This window comes from Heptranchias perlo, chromosome 24 (assembly GCF_035084215.1).
Source record: "Heptranchias perlo isolate sHepPer1 chromosome 24, sHepPer1.hap1, whole genome shotgun sequence".
In the NCBI taxonomy this organism is placed as follows: domain Eukaryota; kingdom Metazoa; phylum Chordata; class Chondrichthyes; order Hexanchiformes; family Hexanchidae; genus Heptranchias; species Heptranchias perlo.
The window spans coordinates 15,613,720-15,636,822 of NC_090348.1; the positions used below are offsets into that span (position 1 = coordinate 15,613,720).

At 41.4% G+C, this 23,103-nt stretch overlaps 1 protein-coding gene across 1 annotated transcript in view; it reads right to left on the minus strand.

Annotated features, from left to right (window-relative positions):
* The window catches only part of LOC137341585 (copine-8), a 342,934-nt gene that overhangs the window by 319,130 nt on the left and 701 nt on the right, over positions 1-23,103 (minus strand). The gene's annotated exons all lie outside the window — the stretch shown is intronic.

A 23,103-nucleotide genomic window follows, 5' to 3' on the forward strand; every position in this document is an offset into this window, starting at 1 on the left:
CACTCATGCCTCTCTTTCTACACTATCCCTGTGTTTGGCACTGCCTCTTGCGTGACCATATTCTGGAAAATACAATCCAGAAACACCTCATTCGTTCAGATGTTTTGGAAAGTGGCCAGTTATTGCTCAAGTACAGAGATCCTCTGCTCCAAAAACTCAATTTTTCAAGACTTAGTGCAAATGTGTTACCCCTGGATACACTGATGAACCATGATGGCCCACATATCACACTCCACACACATCACAAGGGTTCTCTGCACTGCCATCCCTGTGTCTAACTTAAAAATGTAGATAATGTCAGCCTGAGATCCCACCAGAAACAAACTCTTGCAAGAATCAAACTCCACTTACACAAGTATTAATTATAGGAACAAAAAAAAAGTCCTGTCCAACTGCACCTTAAGGCCTAACTCCTGCTGAGGCTTTTCCCACTCTCTGCTTTCTGACAGCTTAAGGAGAGTATTACAGAAAATAAATAACACAAAGAGTTGGAAATAACCAAAGGTAAAGAGAAAGTGTGTGAGAGCTATACACAAGAGAGAGAAAGGAAAACAGAAGTACAGAGAAGGAAACAGAAAAAAAAACATGAAAGATGAGAAATGAGAAGGGACACAGTTACAGAAAGAGGTTCACAATTTTTTTCTGACTGTGAGCAACTACATGAGAAATCAAGACAACAGAACTGGCAGAGAACCATGATATAGCAGGAGTAACAGAAATATGGCCAGGTCCAGATGTTGGAAACAACATTAACGTCCATGGAGAGTGTGTTCTGAAAAGACAAGGGTTAATAATAAAGGAGGTGGTTTAGCCCTATAAGTCAGGAACATCTAGGAGGTAAATGAAGTTGAATGTATGGGAGTGGAATGCTTCAAAATGAACTATTCTGGTTAGACACATCAAATACTGGTTAGACATCTCAAATACAAAAAAAAAATCCATGCTTACACTAGGGGTATGCTGCAGAGTTCCAGGTCAGAATGCGAAGGAGGGCATTTTGCTCTACAAATAGATAGGAAGGGTATGTGAGAACAGGAAAGTTATTCTAAGAAGAGACTTCAATCAACCAAATACAAACTGGGAAAACCCAAGTGGTTTAGAGTCAGTGTTGGCAAATGCAATGAATGACTACTTCATGATCAAGTGCATCAAGTAAGCCATGAGAGGCAATGTTCATCTTGACCTGGTACTCATTAATGACTCAGACAATTTATAGAAAATGGAAGTCATATCACCTCTGGGGAACAGCGGCCACAGAATGATAAAGGTTAACATGATCTGGAAGTCAGATATACCTAAAACCAGGAGACAGGTATGTAACATTATTAAAATGGCTAAATTCAATGAAATGAAAGAATAACTAAATGTTTGGGGTAGGTTGCTCAACAATACTTTAGTAGAGGACAAGTGGACATCAACAAAGCCAACAAAATGTTGAACTACATAGACAAAACAGTGAAATACAATTTAGAGGAGGTTATGATCAAACTGTACAATGCTCTGGTCAGACCACACCTTGAGTAACGTATACCGTTCTGCTTGCCAAGACACGAGGGAGACATTCAAGCACTTAAGACAGTGCAGAGAAGAGCCACAAGGCTGAACCCTAGTGTCAAAGGTTTAAGTTATGAGGAAAGGCTGGAGAAAGTTGAGCTTTTCAACCCAGAAAGGAGGTATCTGAGAGATGGTCTCATACAAAATCTGGAATGTTACTTTAAGCTAAATAGAGATAGTAGGACAAAAGGACATAGATTCATACTTATAAAAGGTAATTTTAGGATTAACATCGGGAAATTCTTCTTTAAACACAAAATGATCAACATATGGAACCGACTTCCAGGAGGAGTGAAAGCAAAAACCCTGAAATCTTTTAAGAAACAATTGGATGCTGAAATGCGGGAACTTTAGTATGTTTCTGGGTGGATGAACTAAGATGGGCTGAATGGCCTTCCGCATCCATACTTATCTTGTGAACTAATAATAAACTATAATACACGTTTAAATAGAATTTTACACATTAATAGGTAATTAAGTTTTCAACAGTTCTTGGAGGTCCCACCGAGATCACTTGTGATCCCCGGTAAGTACGGACACAAGTTGTCTGTACGAACCCAGACACACAGCGATTCATAAGTGTATGCATTAACTGACGTGACTAATTCTTCTGTTTGCCTTTAGGAATTGGAAGGCGATCATAAGAAATGTGTTTCGTATAGACAAGGAGAAAAAAAAGGGGGAAAAAAAGAGAGACACGCGCGACAGGTTACTAGATATTGTCATCTGCGGTGTTGTAGTAACGGGCTGAGAGAGCAATAACGGAGCAGATCTGTGATACCGGTGATTACTAGACTGACGTTGAGGTTGCTGTAAGGACCAACAGACAGTCAGCTGCTAGTGGAAAAAAAAAAGAGGTGCCAGGAAAAGAGAAAAGGTAACCAGTTTACAGACTTGATTAAAAAAAATTTAAGTGTGAAGTTGTAATTTGGATAAGCGCAGACTAGATGTTGCGTAATTCAGAAAAGTGTGAAATTACAAGTCTGTAGTGGCGACAAACGCAGACTGGTGTGGATGTTGCGGATTCGGAAAAGTGTGAAATTCTGGTTTACCTAAATTAAGTGTTTAGATCGAAACACTAGAAGTGTTCCCCCTTCTCAAAGGGAGAAGCACTTTCGAAAAAAACTTGCGTAAGTCAGCTGATTCAACTAAGTGCAGACGTTTCTCTCACACACCTAGCCTGAGCTTGTTATTAAGAGGGTTTTAACCCCACGTGAAGGCCAGGACCCTAAAGTAGGTGTAGAGAACACATGACATCTTGTCCAATCAGCTGAATTATCAAGTATAGAATTGTGATAGTTAAGATAGGTCTTGATTGTTGTGTAATTACAGTGTGGAGGATTGTATAAACTATAAGCCATGGGCGCTAACGCTAGCAAAATCCCTCCAAAGGGAACACCTGCTGCTTACATGTACAGAAACTTTGGGAAAGAAACAACTGACGAGTTGATAGTTTGGTCAAAATGGACCAAAACTAAGAAATATCCCTTTCCCGAAGACGGTACATTTAATATGGATAGAATTAAGTGACTAGAAAAATGTTTAAAAGACAGAGACCCGAAAAAGAAATGTTCTTTTGTTTTCAGTGTACTGTCTCTTTAAAAAGCCTGTCCTTATTGTGAGTGTTTTCTGTCGGTGTTGTGGGCCACGCCCCCTTCTTACGTGTTTTCCTCTTTTGTGTGATGTATCTGTTTTGTCTTGTGTTTAATTCTGAGATTGCTGAATTAAAATTGGAGTTATTGAGGTTAAGTGACCTATTAAATTCTGGTTCTTATAAAATGTGAGCATGTCAAATTCCAGACATGGGATCTTCAAAAAAAAAATTGGCATTTTGAATTTTTATCTTGTGATTGGCTGTGGTTAAAAAAAAGGTTTAAAAAAAATTAACGGGACAGATAAAGAAAAAAAAGCTATCTGGTATCATCGTGATAGGAAAAGTCGGAAAGCTGGAACAGCTCGGAGAGTTGGTTATAATCATACCCACTAAAAGTATGTGAAAAAAATGAATTGGACAGCAAATTATAAAACTTACGAAGCAAGGTGAGAATTGAGGGGAACCTAAACAAAAGTTGATCACAACAAACTGGAAATACTAGACTAACTATAAACTAAAATGTACGATGGGAGATGTTATTTCCCGGTATGAATTTTTTAAAAAAAGAATTTGTGTGAAAATTACGTTGACGTACGCTGAGAACGCTGCGTGAATCTGATATCTGGCTCCGTCGTTTTGTTACTGAAAAAAAAAGTTAACCCCTTCCAAGGACACAGACATCTGTTTTCAATTCACCAAGCAACAACCTTTGCATTTACAAAATGAGGTTTAATTGTAAAAGAAAAGATAAAGTGCAGCTTTAAAGAATTACAAGTTACAGTTGCAGGATAATCTCTGGTTATAAATTAATTTGATCTTTGAAGCATTTTGTGCTATTGTGATTGATTCTTCCCCTACCCCTTAAGGTTTTTGTGAATTTTGAAGGGAGACACCCTCTTTCTTCAGGGTGCATGGTGAGGATCCTTGAATCCTCCTCCCCTGAGGGAATAGATATAAAAAAAAGACGGCGATAATGATCATATTGGATTTTAATTGTCGTCTGAAAGATAAGATTAGGGAAAAGGCTGTTTGCAAAGCTAAAGCAGAGTCTGAAGCTGCAAGCAAACAAGTTGGTTAATAAGAAACATTGGAGAAAACACTATGATTAAAATAAATCTCAAAAATAGTGTGCAAAATATAAAGTGTAAAGCAATCCAGAAATGTGAAAAAAAAAATCAGTCAAACCTGTGTGAAGAGAAATTTTGAAGGTGGAATGTGGAAACTTAATCTCAGAGGGAGAAGTATCAAATTACTGCTACCACGAGAGCCAGTTTATATTTACCCCTTCCATCCCAAGAAGCCAGACTGTCATGCCAAGAGCAGTTCAAACAGATAGAAATGACCCAGTCGGTTGAGAACTGTCTGAGGCTTGTCCAGAACACAGGTGAACATGAGGTAACAATTGGTATAGGTTATGTTATTAAAACTGACCCAATTACTCGGAAATGCCAAAGGCTACAATTGACTGAGATATAAGTTTCCACACAGACAATGCTACAGTAAGAAAAAATTGATAAGAAAGGAATGTAAAACAAATCGTATGAAGAGAAAGCATAGGTTAGACAATTGGAAGTCCATTACTTGAGCTATGTACTGACACAGGGTACTAAACGCCTATCAGTTTTACCCCGCCACAGTATGATAAGGAAGTTCGACAAGTTCTGGGGCTATTCAATTTTATTTGAAACTATTCACGAATAGTAGCTCCAATACAAGATCTGACCAAAGAGGGGAGTCCTTCCCTGACAAATTATATAACTCGCATTGAGAATGCTAAGAAAACTCAACAATTATATCAACACCTCCTAACTCAAGTGTTAAAACAAAGTGCGACATGGAATGGAGGTGGACATCGTAAAAGAGATAGACAAATATGGAGATGTGAAAGATCTGTGATAAATGATATAGCAACTGCCTTTAATACGGGTGCCTCAGTTGTTAACACCATTGATTTGGCAACATTAGATCAAAAGGTCAGAGATTTAGGGTCTCGCATTAAAGATATATTAAAAAAATAAATGAAAATACAGATAAGGAATTGTCTGAGGATCAAATGCTGACAATACATTTGTAAAAGATAGCTACAGTGCTAGAAACACATGCCCAAACCATTAATAAATTAATAAAAGAGGAATATAACGTATCTTAGCAGGCGGCTGCTAATGACATCTGCAGTACATATGGTAACTGGATTGTGGAACAGACACGAGAGAACCTAGCCCAGATACAGGCAGGGGAAGTACCCTTATGAATAACGAATCAACAAACTGAGGGTGGACCTGACCTGTGGGCATGATGGAGGGGCTGTCCTTACCTGAGGGAATAAATGAAATCAAAAACACAAAACATTTTTCTTAATGTGGTTACATCTTGAAAACAGAGATTAGGACTTGGAGTTGGAAATTGCAGTCTGCAGTCCTACGTACATCTGTATGTGGGAGAGACAGGGTTTATTTCAGACAAGTTGCGAGCTCAAGAGAGAGAGAGAGAGAGAGGGACTAGGCAATTTCTCTCTGTTTTCTGGATTTGTTTTGTTTTCTGGATTTGTTTCAGGTAAAGGGATTATTCCTTTGGACAAAATAAATAATAAATGATGATTTGACAAATTAAACCCTTGGGCTCTCAAGAAGAGCCGCAATGGATTTTCTGTGTTTATATAAAATGGCTTTATAAAGTTACGGTGCAACCTTTGCTGGAGAAATTTGGTGCAGGAAACGATCCAGTGGTGTTAAAATTTAAGACCTTAGCTGCAGACAACGGCAGATAGCAAATGTCACAGCGTAGTGATATCAACCTGATTCTCTTCTTTTGAAAACATTTTGATTTGTTTTGTTTTAACCCATTTATTGTCTTCCAAGACAGAGTGCTCGAGGTGGGGAGATATGGGCGTTACATCCAAAAGTAATTACGAGCACTTCATCTCTACTATAAAACCACAAAGCCTGGACATAATTTGTTTCTGAAATTGGAATTGATAAGAAAAATTTATATGAGTTGCTATTCAAGCACTCGAGAAAGAAAAATTTACTTGTAATTTTAGGGGATAATCAAATTATATTTTAAAATAAAAGAAGTCCAGTCTAAATGGTTCCTATTGAATGCTGTGTATCAAGGAAGAATTCTTTTCGAGAGGGAAGAAAATTTTACATTGACAAGTCCTGTCAGTCCAACAATACTGCTCTCAAGTTGGGATAATTGTGAAATGATAAAAGGGACTTGGGCACAATGTAGTGGGATATTTTGGGAAATGAAAAAGCGGTTCAAGAAGAAATTACGTAAAATAAACAAATTTTGGGATATTGGACCTGACTGTAAATATTGTATCGGACAGTAACGTTCCTCCAGGGCTCATGATAGGTAATATAATGGGTTATTTAAAATTGGATGAGAGGAAGTGATTGAGAATTAAAGTAAAGAAACAGAGAAATTACACCAAATGGGAATTTCTCTAAAGTCATGGAACTGGGCATGATTTACCAAAAAAATATCAATCTGGCATAAATACACAATCTAGTGAAAGTCAGGAAAGTGTAGTTGAGAATAGTAAATTGATAGCTTTCTCGTGGAGATATTTGTGTCCTTGCCTATAATGAACAATGAGAAAGCTACATTCAATAGCCTGGCCACTACCCTGACATCAGGACCATGCAGGGGGAGATAAGCACTCTAGACACCCCTGATCGTTTTGATAAGATAACCTGAAAACCTAAGAATGGCTACAGTGGACATAAAAGATACAAATGTATGTTGCCATCATCTGAAACGGAGACCAGGATGAAGAACATGATTACAAAGGCCTGTGGCCTGGTGAGCTAGTGGAACCACTCTTTAAACAAACCAGTTGCTTTTACAGGACTGAATCCTACTGGACATATTATGTGTGCCATGGAAAACACGTTCGGAAATACCATGAGGAAAAAGAGACTGGCCAGCAGAAAGTTAATATCCAAGAACACTACCTATGATATGTTGCTAGTATGCGGAAATACATGAAGAAGATACACTGAAGAATGAGTCTCAGACAGGCTCAGTTACTTGACAACAGCACAACATGAAATGGTTAATGTGGTCCAGGCGAGTGAGAAATCCTTTTAAACAAGGCACTGACACATGGTCCATAGAGAAACCGACTAATTAATGAAACAGTCAGGAAACACTGGTACCAATCAGAAGGACTGAAATTAAAGTAAAGAGGGACATAGTAATTTGGATTTCCAAAATTCAGGGTTAGGTTTTAAGAGGGACATAGTAATTTGGATTTCCAAAATTCAGGGTTAGGTTCCCATCAGTTAACAATGAAATTGAGAGAAACAATACTTAGAAGATATCCACATGATGGATACAAAATTACAAAATTATGAGGGGCCCAGATAAAGTAGACAGGAAGTACCTGTTTCCCCTAGCAGAGGGTTCAAGAACTAGAGGACATAGATTTAAGCTGATTGGCTGGAACAAAATTAGAGGGATGTGTTACTAGACATGCTGTCACTGTATGTCCACATAGTGTTGGACACAGCCTAGAAGCACAGTGTGGGTTTAACAATACCGGTACCAATCAGGATATTAACTGTACCATGGAGGCCCTAGGGGCGGATCTAAAACCCACTCAAGTGGCATATACCGGAGAGGGCGAATACTGTGTTACAACTAATTTGAAAACGTTTAAATATTCCATCCTCAGATTAGATTAATTTCACATGTATTAGTCGTAGTGCAGTTTGTTGCAATATGATTCTTGGTTTTCATGGCATGTAATAAATGTAAGCAGAGGATGAAGGGTTTGGCAAGGATAGTAAAACAGAGCCTGGGTGAGAATGTCCCCATTGTCTCTGTGGTTTCAACTAAGAACACATCTTAATGGTACCGAGAGTAGCACCCGCTGGGGTAAGGTGCATGTAAAAGGGAAGACAATCATAGTTTGATAGGATTATCAGATGCTCTGCCTCTCTTCCACCCGGACTGGTGGCCAACATGAAGGGAACCTGGTTAAGATGAGGTAAAGCATCTAAGAGGATATTATATGGATAAAAATTTGGATTAAGGGAAAAAAGGGGTGGGTCCCAATCTCGAGTTCAAAGGTCAGGCCTAGTAGTTGATTAATTAACCCATAAATCCCCATACAAGGACCCCAGCGGTGGCGTACCAGAAAAAAAAAACTGACTGATTAATTAAACTGTTATAAGAGACTGTTGCAGCATGGCATGTCCTAAACTTTTAAATCATATGAGAATAATTGGCTCGGCATGCCTGATCGTGTGGGTGGGAACTGGCATAAAACCTGCTACAACCCCTGCTGCAAGTAGACTCAATCGTGTTTCAAGGGAACTGCATGTCAATACTTTTTTATACATGTCATATATGTATGCAAAGCGTCAGGGTATCTCTAGTTGCTGGGTGTGCTCACATGTCCCAGTTCAATCCAAGGGAGGCATTCCACTCAGACCAGTCCCCCTAACTTCCCAAGAAATAGCGGAGTGGGTAATAAATCAAATTGAAATTAATGGGAACAGAATGCGAGATAGTGGCTGGATGAGTGCGAGAACAAGTAAGACAATGTTTGTGAGAAAGCAATGGGAGGAGTATGCAATCACAACAAAATGTGAAACCAAATTTCGGGGGTGGTACCAACCTAATTACGATCGGACCCATAAACCTCCTTTTCGAATCCTTACAAATACACCAAGAACTAATGGAGCAATATGTTTGAGTAAGAATTCAGTAGGGGGTGATGTAATGGGATGGAGTAATTGCACTCAGTATATAAATATGACAGAAACCAGCATCAGTAGTACCATCAGATGGAAGCCTTGCACAGGTGGCCAAATTTACAGAGATAGAATAAACGTAAAGAATTCCCCTGCAATTACTGCGTATAATGAAACCTACTTTATTTGTGGCCACAAGGCATACCCATGGTTGCCTCAAAAATGGACAGGATCATGTTTCTTGGGATATGTGGTCCCGTGTGTCCGACACTCATCGTCCCTGCCTCGGTGTCCTGCTGGGCAGTGAGTGGGGAGGGTGGTTGCTGGGGCTGACCGATTCTGGGCCATTGCTTTCCCTGGGTGGGGAGTGAGCATGGCCACCGGAGAAATTATTGGATTGGCCAGGATCTGGGGGGGTAGTTGCTGGTGATACGGCGGAAGCCTTGGGGGAGGTGAGCGCGGAGGTGATGGCCATTCGTGCGGTCACCTTGCAGGGCCGTGTGGCCCTTGATTGCCTGTTGGCGGAGAGGGGAGGAACATGCGCACTGGTTGGATCTGGGTGTTGTGCCTGCATGCCTGATAGTTCAGAGAATATTACTAATTTGGCCGATCACATTCAAAGGGAAGTTGAGAAATTCAAGCAGCCCCCTTCATTCACTCTTTGGGACTGGGCAATAGGATGGCTGGGTTCTATTGGGACTTCTCTAGTTCAGGGACTAGTCATATTTGTTGTTATAATTCTTATAGCCTATTGCTTTGTCAAATGCTGCTGTGTTATGATGTCCAATCTGGGTACACATATAGCGCCCACAAATGTGATGGTGCAAGTAGGGGTGACACAGGATGAGGTGCAGGAGGGGACGTCTGGGTGGAATAATGCTCTATTCGAGATAGATAGAGAGATAGAGAGATAGATAGATATGACAAAAGGGGGGAAATGTGGAAAACCATAAAGAAATGCCTGACCAAATTAACTTTCTAATACACCTAAACCATAAAGCTGACCATATTAATTTCCTAACACCCTTAAATAAAAGAAGAAATGCATGATGGATAAGTTGACCATGTTAGCTGACCAGCTGAATATAATAGAAAGCTTATGTTTTAGTTCTCACCAAAGACACACAGAAGAGCTATTGTCTGCTTATGAGATAACTGTCTGACTAACAGAAATGAATGACCATATAGCCTTGAGACTAGGTACAGACCCACTGATAAGAAAAACTGTTACTAAGGAAACATGCTTTCCCAGACAATGTTAAAAGAATCACGAGGCAGTCATGAGGAACCAGAGGGTGGGTTCCCTATTTTGATTGACTAACCACTTGAACTAATAAAGAATGTACATGTACGCCCATATTCTATAATAGACAGACATTACTAATTAAACTGTATAAATGTGAACTGTTTCCCTATGTTCAGTGAAGAGGTTGTTCTGACCATTGTTTTAGAGCACTCTTCCCTTGTATACAAGCTTCTTTTAATTAAATTCTTACTTGTCTGAAAATAAGTGTTTGGAGTTAATGCATTGTATATAATAGGTAATTAAGTTTTCGACACCGCTCGGTGACATCATCCAAAGGCTTGAGTCAGGTTCCACATGTACACTGATGAAATCCAGCTCCACCTCACCACAATCTCTCTTGACCCCTTCACTGCCTCTGCATTGTCAAACTGCTTGTCCAACATCCAGTCCAGGAGGAGCCACATTTTCTTCAAATTGAACATTAGGAAGACCGAAGCCATTGTCTTTGGCACCCGTCACAATCTCCGTTCCATCCTCCTTGTCCACTGTCTCAGTCTGAACCAGACTATTAGCAACCTCGGTGTCCTATTTGACCCTGAGCTTCCGGCCCCATATTGTCTCCATCAAAAAGACCACCCATTTCCATCGCCATTAAAATCACCCATCTCCATCCCTGCCTCAGCTTATCTGCTGCTGAAACCCTCATCCATACTTATGTTACTCAACTCGACTATTCCAATGCTCCTCTGGCCGGCTTCCCATCTTCCACCCTTCGTAAACTTGAAATCATCCACAACTTTGCTGCCCGTATCGTAACCTGGACCAAGTCCCGTTCACCCATCACACCTGTGCTCGCTGACCTACATTGGCTCCCAGTCTACCAATGAGGAGTTTAAAATTCTCATCCTCGTATTTGAATCTCTCCATGGCCTTGCCCCTTCCTATCTTTGTAACGACCACCAGCCCTCCAATTCTGGCCTCTTATGTAATCCCCACTCCCTGCGCCCCACCATTACTGGCTGTGCCTTCAGCTGATGGGCCCAAATCTCTGGAATTCCTTCTCTAAACGCCTCTACCTCTCCACTTCTCTCTCATCCTTTAAGACGCTCCTTAAAACCAACCCCTTTGACCAAGCTTTTAGTCACTCATCTTAATATCTCCTTATTTGGCTTGGTGTTAAATTTCATCTGATGACGCTTCTGCAAAGTGCCTTGGGACATTTTACTATCTTAAAGGTGCTATATAATAGCAAGTTATAGAATCTACTATTGTACTGCTCCCACTGAAAAAAAGACAAAACCACTTCCTTTTTTAAAGTAAGGAGTTTCAACTCTTTCAAATAGGTACCTAGAATTACAATTAACATTATTACCCTTTGCTTTTTTTCTTATTATTCATTCATGGGATGTGGGCGTCGCTGGCAAGGCCAGCATTTATTGCCCATCCCTAATTGCCCTTGAGAAGGTGGTGGTGAGCCGCCTTCTTGAACTGCTGCAGTCCGTGTGGTGAAGGTTCTCCCACAGTGCTGTTAGGAAGGGAGTTCCAGGATTTTGACCCAGCGACGATGAAGGAACGGCGATATATTTCCAAGTCGGGATGGTGTGTGACCTGGAGAGGAACATGCAGGTGGTGTTGTTCCCATGTGCCTGCTGCCCTTGTCCGTCTAGGTGCTAGAGGTCGTGGGTTTGGGAGGTGCTGTCGAAGAAGCCTTGGCAAGTTGCTGCAGTGCATCCTGGGGATGGTACACACAGCAGCCACGGTGCACCAATGGTGAAGGGAGTGAATGTTTAGGGTGCCAGATGGGGTACCAATCAAGCGGGCTGCTTTGTCCTGGATGGTGTTGAGCTTCTTGAGTGTTGTTGGAGCTGCACTCATCCAGGCAAGTGGAGAGTATTCCATCACACTCCTGACTTGTGCCTTGTAGATGGTGGAAAGACTTTGGGGAGTCGGGGGGTGAGTCAATCGCCACAAGATACCCAGCCTTTGACCTGCTCTTGTAGCCACAGTATTTATGTGACTGGTCCAGTTAAGTTTCTGGTCAATGGTGACCCCCAGGAAGTTGATGGTGGGGGATTTGGCGATGGCAATGCCTTTGAATGTCAAGGGGAGGTGGTTAGATTCTCTCTTGTTGGAGATGATCATTGACTGGCACTTTTCTGGCACGAATGTTACTTGCCATTTATCAGCCCAAGCCTGGATGTTGTCCAGGTCTTGCTGCATGCGGGCACGGACTGCTTCATTATCTGAGGGGCTGTGAATGGAACTGAACACTGTGCAATCATCAGCGAACATCCCCATTTCTGACCTTATGATGGAGGGAAGGTCGTTGATGAAGCAGCTCAAGATGGTTGGGCCTAGGACACTGCCCTGAGGAATTCCTGCAGCAATGTCCTGGGGCTGAGATGATTGGCCTCCAACAATCACTACCATCTTCCTTTCTGCTAGGTATGACTCCAGCCACTGGAGAGTTTTCCCCCTGATTCCCATTGACTTCAATTTTACGAGGGCTCCTTGGTGCCACATTCAGTCAAATGCTGCCTTGATGTCAAGGGCAGTCACTCTCACCTCACCTCTGGAATTCAGCTCTTTTGTCCATGTTTGGACCAATGGTGTAACGAGGTCTGGAGCAGAGTGGTCCTGGCGGAACCCAAACTGAGCATCGGTGAGCAGGTTATTGGTGAGTAAGTGCCGCTTGATAGCACTGTCGATGACACTTTCCATCACTTTGCTGGTGATTGAGAGTAGACTGATGGGGCAGTAATTGGCCGGATTGGATTTGTCCTGCTTTTTGTGCACAGGATATACCTGGGCAATTTTCCACATTGTCAGGTAGATGCCAGTGTTGTAGCTGTGATGGAACAGTTTGGCTCGAGGTGCAGCTAGTTCTGGAGTACAAGTACTCAGCACTACAGCCGGGATGTTGTCGGGGCCCATAGCCTTTGTTGTATCCAGAGCACTCTGCCGTTTCTTGATATCACGTGGAGTGAATCGAATTGGCTGAAGACTGGTGGGGATATCAGGAGGAGGCCGAGATGGATCATCCACTCGGCACTTCTGGCTGAAGATGGTTGCAAACGCTTCAGCCTTGTCTTTTGCACTTATGTGCTGGACTCCGCCATCATTGAGGATGAGGATGTTTACAGAGCCTCCTCCTCCCGTTATTTGTTTAATTGTCCACCAACATTCGCGACTGGATGTGGCAGGACTGCAGAGCTTTGATCTGATCCGTTGGTTGTGGAATCGCTTAGCTCTGTCTATTGCATGTTGCTTCTGCTGTTTAGCATGAATGTAGGCCTGTGTTGTAGCTTCACCAAGTTGACACCTCATTTTTAGGTATGCCTGGTGCTGCTCTTCTACACTCCTCAATGAACCAGGGTTGATCCCCTGGCTTGTTGGTGATGGTAGAGTGAGGAATATGCCGGGCCATGAGGTTACAGATTGTGCTGGAATACAATTCTGCTGCTGCTGATGGCCCACAGCGCCTCATGGATGCCCAGTTTTGAGCTGCAAAATCTGTTCTGAATCTATCCCATTTAGCACGGTGGTAATGCCACACAACACATTGGATGGTGTCCTCAGTGCGAGGACGGGACTTCGTCTCTACAAGGACTGTGCGGTGGTCACTCCTACCAATACTGTCATGGACAGATGCATCTGCGACAGGTAGATTGGTGAGGACGAGGTCAAGTAAGTTTTTCCCTCGTGTTGGTTCGCTCACCACCTGCCGCAGGCCCAGTCTGGCAGCTATGTCCTTCAAGACTCGGGCAGCTCGGTCAGTAGTGGTGCTACTGAGCCACTCTTGGTGATGGACATTGAAGTACATTCTGTGCCCTTCCTCCAAGTGGTGCTCAACATGGAGGAGGACTGCTTCATCAGCTGAGGGAGGGCAGTAGGTGGTAATCAGCAGGAGGTTTCCTTGCCCATGTTTGACCTGATGCCATGAGATTTCATTGGGTCCGGAGTCAATGTTGAGGACTCCCAGGGCCACTCCCTCCTGACTGTATATCACTGTACCGCCAACTCTGGTGGGTCTGTCCTGTCGGTGGGACAGGACATACCCAGGGATGTTGATGGAAGAGTCTGGGACATTGGCTGAAAGGTATGATTCTGTGTGTATGGCTATGTCAGGCTGTTGCTTGACTGGACTGTGGGACAGCTCTCCCAATTTTGGCACAAGTCCCCAGATGTTAGTGAGGAGGACTTTGCAGGGTCAACTGGGCTTGGTTTGCCTTTGTGGTCTGATGTCCGGTGCCTTGTGGTCTGATGCCGGGCCATCCAGTTTTATTCTTATTATGACATTTCGTAGCGAGATTTCACAACTGAGTGGCTTGCTAGGCCATTTCAGAGGGCAATTAAGAATCAACCACATTGCTGTGGGTCTGGTATCATATATAAGCCAGACCAGGTAAGGACGGCAGGTTAGTGAACCAGATGGGTTTTTACGACAATCCGATAGTTTCGTGGCCACTATTATTGATACTAGATTTTTTTTATTCCAGAATTTTATTTAAATTAATTGAATTTAAATTCGCCAGCTGCCGTGGCGGGATTTGAACTCATGACTCTGGTTTATCAGTCCAGGCCTCTGGATTACTAGTCCAGTAACATAACCACTATGCTACCGTACCCTGCTCTGTGCAATTCTTGAATGTGTTTTGTGCAGTGAATGCTGCTTACATAATTGCAGATATTGGATTGAAGGAGTTACTAAGACTGTCTGTTGAAATTAGTAGAGACAGTCATTAATCCAAGGATGATTTGACATCAGCTGTGTGTGTTAATTCAGCTCCCTCACACTGCGGGTTCAGTAAAGCCTCCAAGGCAATACTACTGATGTCACAGGCAATCGCTTCAAAAAAAATGTTAGAAAATTATCAAAATAGATAAAACAAACAAAAGCATTTTAATAATAATCTTTGTAGCTGATTTTTAAACAGGGCCCTGATGGCAAGTTTCCCTTTTTCAACACAAAATTATATCTGGCTTCATCAAAATAAAATTGTTCAACGTTTAGAAGGTAATAATGATCCTCTTGCGTATTTTAGTGGAAAATTGAAGATAACCCAATGAGCTGAAGGACTCATACAATAGTAGCCTCAAATATTTGGCACAATGTACACATACATATTATTGTTGAAATAAAAACAAAGATCAGTCTACTTAAAGTTGAAACAAAGAAACCCAAGTAAAATTAGGACACTGCAGCCAGCTGCCATGTACTGTTTACATACATCAAAACATGTCAATAACTATAGACTGTAACTTGTGTAAACTTGATTTATAGCAGCTTCATTGAATCAGCAGTCAAGTGTGATGTTTACTGGAGCTGATGAAAGCTCAAAGAATCAGAACAAAATGAATATTTTATATCATACTGCAGATTACTTTCACAGAACAAACATTATAATGATAAGGAGGGAACATATTCACCGATTCTAACTTTTGCAGGTTTTCTTTATTCTAATGGCTGAAAAATCAACACTGTTTTCAGTTGTTTTTTTTAAAAAACACATTTAAGGCTGAATTCAATTTAATGCAGCTCCCAGCATGTTTATCGCTTACTTTCAAAAGCTGTGGATCCCACTGCTTAAAAACTGACTGGGTAGGGAAATGTTCATACTGTAGGCTTTATTTGATAGGGTTCACATTACCATATTATACTAGTATGACCTCAATACAGATTTCTTCTGGGAATAAATGTAGTAGCATAAATAGGATATTTGATTCTGCATCTGTGAAGACTTAACCGGAGAACCATGTTGAAATGAATACTATAAATTATATTCTAATAAACAAAAAATGCTTTTGTAACTAAAAAAGGATTCTTTCGACTCAGTTAATTTAGCTAAAGCTCTTACGATTTCATTAAAGAAACTTCAGTGTTATTTTCTTCTCCAATTCTGAAGATGTTTACTCATACTGGGTATGGTTCCACATGTGTCAGGAACTCTGTAGTACCCCACCATTCTTCCTGTCAAGCCTAGGCAGGGGGTGTAATGAGACTATTGGGTGTATATTGGAATCGTGGGGCAGCGAAGAGGCCTGAGCCATTTTGAGGCCCAAGACTCATTTAAATAGAACCGGTGAGCTACCCTACCCAAATGGGCGTCCCCATGCAGCTTGCCAGATTCGGGCCGGTGCGACAACGGGCAGGCAGCCGGCAGCTGGCAGCAAGGCAAGTCCAGGGGTTAGGTCATAATCTCAGAGGGAAGGATCCTGGGTCGCCGCCAGCCAAGAGGAACACTCCCTCTCCTCCTGGCCCCACAAATGATTTAAAACTTACCTTTTCAGGGCCTCTTTGGCTACATCGCCCGTAAAACCGGTCACAGTGTGCAAGGCACACACACTCTGATCAGTCCTGTCCTAAAACAGCAATTGGGGTACTATATATCTCAATGGACCCTGATTTGCATATTAAAAGAAACCTACCATCTAAAGCAGGCAGGTGCTTTAGCCGCCCAGAGGTAGGTCCCTGTAAAAACTGACGGTGGCCAGAGCATCCGCATTAACGGGGAGATATGTCTACTGACCCCATTATTGCCATGTGACTGCTGACTTCGGCAACTTAAAATCAGCATCCTCACATCCATGCATGTACACGTTCCAGCAGTGCATCAGAACAACAGTGATCAAAAGCGGAACGCAACCGATTTTCCCCCTTGTCTTCGAGAAGAGAACTGGAGAGGAAAATAACACCAAAATTAAGAAATCTTTAGAATGAAACAGCAACAGTGCTGGTGCAGGGACAATTTGTAGTAACCGATCACTCCACAATGCTGGCTGAAATCAGTGAAGTGAGCATAGGCCATAGATCACAAACATAACCTTCCTGATCTGCATGCCTTACTTTCACAGCATGCAGTGCATTTACCCACTGAGCCCTCAGGACAGTCCCAGTTTTAGTATTGTCAAAACACGGTTACCGAGATTTCACTGTCTTCATGAAAAAACTATTTCAGCACTTAGTGTGATATCATTGCAATGATAATGACACATAAATTTTCACCCTCCACCAATAAAAAAATCTGCTCAGCACTTTTTCATGAAGACAATGATCATTTTCATTTTGGTACAAAGCAATCACTAAACGAAAACTCAGGCACAGTCTGCTCAAATGAAAATTCACTCACTCAAGGAATAACTAAAACTGAGATACCAGTTCTTTCATTGGAACATCAAGCAGTAAAATCATTAAGTGCGAAGAGACAATCTTAAGCACCGGGGCTTGAAGGGAAGAAAGCAGATTAAACGCCTCAAAGTTGCTGTGACTACAAGCGGGATTCCAATTAGATTCTTCCAGTCGAGAATGGAATTAGTCATGTTGAAAAAGGAAACTCCACCAGAAGCGATACAGGAAACTTACCTAAATAAGTTTCTGTTGCGCACAATTAAATGTTTCCTTTGAAAATGTTATTTTAAATTATGAACAATTCAAGAAACACTATTAACCCATCACCACACCCAAAACCAAACAAAAACAGGAGAGGACCAAGGCAATAATTTACATTCCTCATGTTCAGAAGCAAAAATCAGTTAATTACTGTAAGCATTGGCTATATTTTATTCATTCTATGAATCTGATCTCCCCTATTCTTACAAGGGCTTCTCATAGCAAGCTCACCATCTAAGGCACTTCCATAGATAAATGAGATGGAACATAAGCCTTTGAGACAAAGAACACCATCTCTCAAGGTGGTTTAGCTCCCTGCCTTGGACCCAAAGCACTGCTAATGGCTAAAGGTAAATGGTCATTTTGATGTTTCCACAGGCAAGCTGAGCTCTCAGTCTATCCATAAAAAGGAGAGAAATATGATTTTCATACTGCTGGTCTGTATGAACTTTCCCTTGATGTTGGGGAAGATCCAGTGTCAAAATGACTTTTGAACAACTGCACACACACAAGATCATGTATGTGCAATTGTCCCAATGTTGCTGTGTGTGCACCAAATTCACCCCGCAATGTAAACAGTAAAAATTGCAACACAGGCAGCTGTACCTTACTGAGAATTACTTTTAGTAGAATCAGTTTCGCAATATAAACAGCATGAAATTTTTCCATTCCACCACTGCTGTATCCCTAAAATTTCCATTCTCCTTTACTGCCTACTCAATATTTGCTTACTGTATCCCTCAGCCATCCAATCCACTCCATGCTTTTTCTTCCACACTTGCTGCATTATAGTAAGGGAACATTCTTACAAACAAGACTTCCAAATCTCCTAAGTACAAGTGAAATTTGTCCAAACCATACACTCAAAATGGGATAGCCCAGTCCCCCAAAATATTCTGTGACTGTCTTTTACTGCAAGAGTGAGAGGTAGCGGGAGCAGCAGGGAAGAGGCAGAAACATGGCGAGCACAGTGAGAAACTGGGTGCTGAAGCAACGTCGTACTGAGAAAAGGATGAGGGTCAAGAAATCTCAGATGCATTGGGTAAGCAGGTGCACATGCCAGTGGAAAAATGGCAAATGGCTGCTGTGGATATTTTCCTCAAAAGCAAGTAACAACATTTCTGCTACTTCTAGTGATTTCGGAAACCAACACCAACTGTAATATTATGATTTTAAAAAAGTGATAACCAACTCTCTTCACTGGCTCAACAAATGGATCCAGTAAGTAGTTGAGCCTTACAGCCCAGGAAAGTTCCAGGTTCACTCTCTTGTCTGTGCTGGGTCAGTCAATCTCACCTGATGGGCAGCAGGGATGCTATAATTGGCCTGATGCACTCAATTAGGAAGCCGGAAAATTGGCCAGGGTTCTCGCTTTTTGATTCAACTCTGTCCTTTCTCAAAATGTATACTACAAAACGACGTTTGCTAGCAAAATCGAACTTATGGGGAGAAAGGAGAGAGCAGTGGGAATAGAGAGCAGTTGCACCTCTACCTACAGAAATTAGAGTATAACAGGCAAGTAGACTGGTATTCCAGTCTGTTCATCTCGGCTTATAGGCTTAGATAGGTACGGCTTTTTCTATCATTGTGCTGTTCACGTTGCCTCTTGGCTATGGTTTAATTTGATCTAAAGTTTTAAACTACCAAAGCGAGACTGTGAGATATGAACCCGACAAGTTGCCACCAATGTCATACAAGCTTACAGTGATTTAATGAGCTGTTCTCTTCCAGAGTTCTTGCTACACTCATTGTAAGCAGTCCTCACACATTACTATCCAGAAGCTGTATCTTCTTGGATTTCTGCCCTTACAGAGATCTGTACCCTTCAGACTCACACCAATTCTAGATTGCCATCTTTCCTTCACCCCCAACTTGTTCTGGAAGACAGGTATACCGACACACTGACCTCAAGTTAATTTCAGGCTCTGAATTGAGTTACTAAGCATATTTACAGTGATTTTAATAAGTAAAGCATATATAAAATGTCACAGTTCTTATAGAGCTGCGATAAACTGCCATGCCTTAGCAGCAGCAATATAAAAAGTGCTTTACACTACAAGTCTCTTTCACTTTCCAGCATAAGCTTTCAGCATAGTTTCTGGGAGTGATCAGTTCTGCATTTTATTTCCTCATGGTTTAGATTCTTTTACAATCCCCCACCTTCCAGGTGCTTAAATGTCCTATTTAGTCTTCGATTTACCCAAAGTTCACAGCAAATTCACTGCAGCCAAAAATACCGATTTGCCTTGCATTATTTTGATCGCTTCATTTGTCTCTTTGACAAATGGAGATGTGAACACACAACATGGTGTTGTTCACCTCTCCAAAATAAAGTCTTCCTGGTTCAATGAGTACATTAGATCAGCCTGAATGTCAGTAACAAAACCATTTCCAGTAGCCAGATGAACTGCTGCTTATTGGCCATCTTAGGGTTGACACGCCTTCACTTTGTTTATACAGAGTGCAGGGCCTCACATACACCCAGTGCACATCATAGAAATCACATGCACATTGCTCATAACTTCCAGTCCACAATGAATGGAAAATCACAGACGGCATGTTCATGATTTTTCCAATCTGCTAGTGCTACTCCTAACTACCTTTATATACATGTACACGACCACAGAAACTGACAAGTGACAGATAATCTTCAGTTGATTACTAGAAAATAAAACATTCAACATAAACTACAGTATTAGTCTTTCTTTCACTCTGATGCTGGGCACAGTAAAACAAGGCAGATGGTCCAACTGTGGGGGAGAAGTAATTGTTTTTATATTAATACCTGTCTGCTGTAAATAATCAAGTGGCATGAAACTTGTGTGGATAGCTAAAAAAGGAGTGATTAGAATTTTAAGACACATACTGATAATACAACTTCCACAGCTTTGTGAGGTACACTCTGATTCGCAAATGAGTTATTCTGCTGTGAGAACGCAGAGCCTCAATAAAGCACCAGTGAGGGAGTGCTGGGTTGCTGGAGATGCTGTCCTTTGGATGAGGTGTTTACTATGGCCTTGTCAGCCTATTCAGCCAGACATTTAAGATTCCATGTCACTTTTCAAAGAAGAGCAGGGTGTTCTTGCAGTGTCCTGATCAAAATTTTAATTGGTTGGACATGAGCCACTAAAACTAATTTGAGTTCCGGTCTCCAGCATGAACAGGACTAGATTGTTTCAAGCATCAAGTTTTCAAAAGGAATCTAGCCATACCAGATGAGGTGCCTAGTTGAAAAACTCCTTGAAATTTGCTACGGGAATATTCATTGATGATTAAAGGTTTTTTTTTAAGTAGATACTGCTCTCCATTTTCAGATATCCTCCTTTTTTCTTTGTAATGTGCCAATTCTGATTCAGAAGCTAGGCAGATGAGTTGCTCCCAAACTTTTGGTCAGGGTCCATCCATACCAGCATGGCTTGGATTGGCAATGCACTGTAATGGCAGACCACGTACACAAACCCATGTTCACCTCTCAATGGGATCATGCCTTGCATTCCCAACACACTGTGCCAACCAGGCGTCTAGCATTCACATCTTCTCAAGAAACAGGTGGTCACAATAAGTTTGGCAAAAACCAATGAAGCAGTTTTAAGGGCCTTATGTCTTCTCAACATATTGATGAAATGCTGGCTACAGCACTGCACATCATTTTTTCTAGGCAATCACATTTTCTCCAGCCCTGCCTCTCCTGTTATATGATTTTGTTGTTCATTGGCCCTGTCACCCCACACATTGAGATTTTATACCCAGCCTGGCCCATCCTGCAACAATTATTGGACCAAAACATTACTGTGCATCATTTTTGTTGCACAATGTTGGAGTTATTTGCATCATTAAAAGTTAAATTAACATTTTCTAGTTTTTTACTGTAAATATGTTTAATAGTACGTTATGCCAAAATTAACCCCTAGTAAATCTGGTTGAGATCACTCCTTTAGATAGTTTCACCAAAAGCTTATATTTTGCACTTGCATGAACTTTTTCACTAAAGTTATCAACGGGAAGAATTTTACCCCAATACTGCAAATTTTGCTTTGAAGAAAAAAACTATTCCAATGAATCAAAAATACAGGATGCTGGATGGTTAACTGTTTGAATACTTTATTAATCCCACTGATGCATTGGAATGTCAAAGCATGCTGTCATTAGAATGGCATATATGGGCCAGTGCCTGTGATCTGGCACTTCAGCAAGTTGCCAGTCTGAACCGCTCTGATATGGACAGGGGCTCCAGGCAGCTCTCCAAACAAGAGAGAAAGAAATCAGAAGAAACATGAACACCCAAGGGTCATCCAGAAAATATGTACAGTAACTGTATTGGGAGGACGACAGAGAGTATACAAGAGTTTGGGGGAGGGGCGGGGAGAAGAGAAATAGCAGGGTGAGCAAAGTTATAAGCATGCATCTTTAAAAAAGTGATGTTTAAAACAAAAGAAATCAAAATAAAAAGTAAGTTAACTATTCACAGAAGCTCTGGTTGCAATGGGAAGGCAATCATAACACATATTTCACCCAAGATTTATTTCTGAATTGATGATAGTGCCTCTTTCTCTTGAGTAAGAAACTATATTGGAATTATCCATCTGTGGCATTGATACAGCAAGTAGTAGAAGATGTGAAGCTAGGGGAAAGGGGAGACGCATGAATGAGCTTTTGCTCAGAGGTGTTGCATACTTTGACTTGCATTGTCTCAGAGCCTCAGAAAGATAGGCTGCTCTTGCCAATGTTGGCAGTCATCAAGCATCCATTAGCAGATTAAGGAAGTATCAGAGCTGAAGTCAAGATCTGGTCACATTCCTACTAGCACCGTAGCACTGGTTAAACATGTTCTGGGGGGAATCAGACCAAGGTTACTACATAAATCTGGGAACATGCTGAACTGGTTTAAGTTCCTCTTTGGGAAGGAAAAGATGGAGCTGACGCAAGTGGGCTGATGACACTCAAGCAAGGCATTGTTTCTGAAATGTGACTCGCACTACATTGATTTCACCCCACAAAGAAACCTAAGTGTATACTTTGGAGGACCTCTTTCAAACATACAACCAGCAATGATGGGAACAGGGAACAAATCAAGGTTTTTAGTATACACACTTTAGGGATAGCCTAAAAGTCCAAAATTAGATTTGTTTTCCCCATTAATTCTATATTTTAAAAAAGATGGAGTGTGCACACTTAATTTAGTAAAAAAAAGTATATATTTTTTAAACCAGTGCATGTAACGTCACAGCAGGTAAAGAGGTGCGTGATAATCACATTTGTTGATTATGAAGCAACATGCCGTGCATGGAAGGCTTAAACACTAGATATAGGTCCCCACCCGACTCAACACACCTGCCCCTGGGCAGTGGAACAGACTGCAAAAAATGGTTTCAATTGTCAGTTTTCATTTTTAAAAAGATCCTAATATGTTATGTTTAAAAATAAACAAACTTTTTTTTGTGAAACCGGCACTGCAGGAGTTAACACGCTGAACTGGGAAATTCCTCGTTTGTTGGCAACCAGTGCGCGATAACCCCACACATCGAGCTTCGGCAAATTATTAGTCAACAGCAGATAGGTGCACAGACTTTGCTGTCAGTTTAAAGCACCGTGTACTTTCAATTCTATTCTCAGA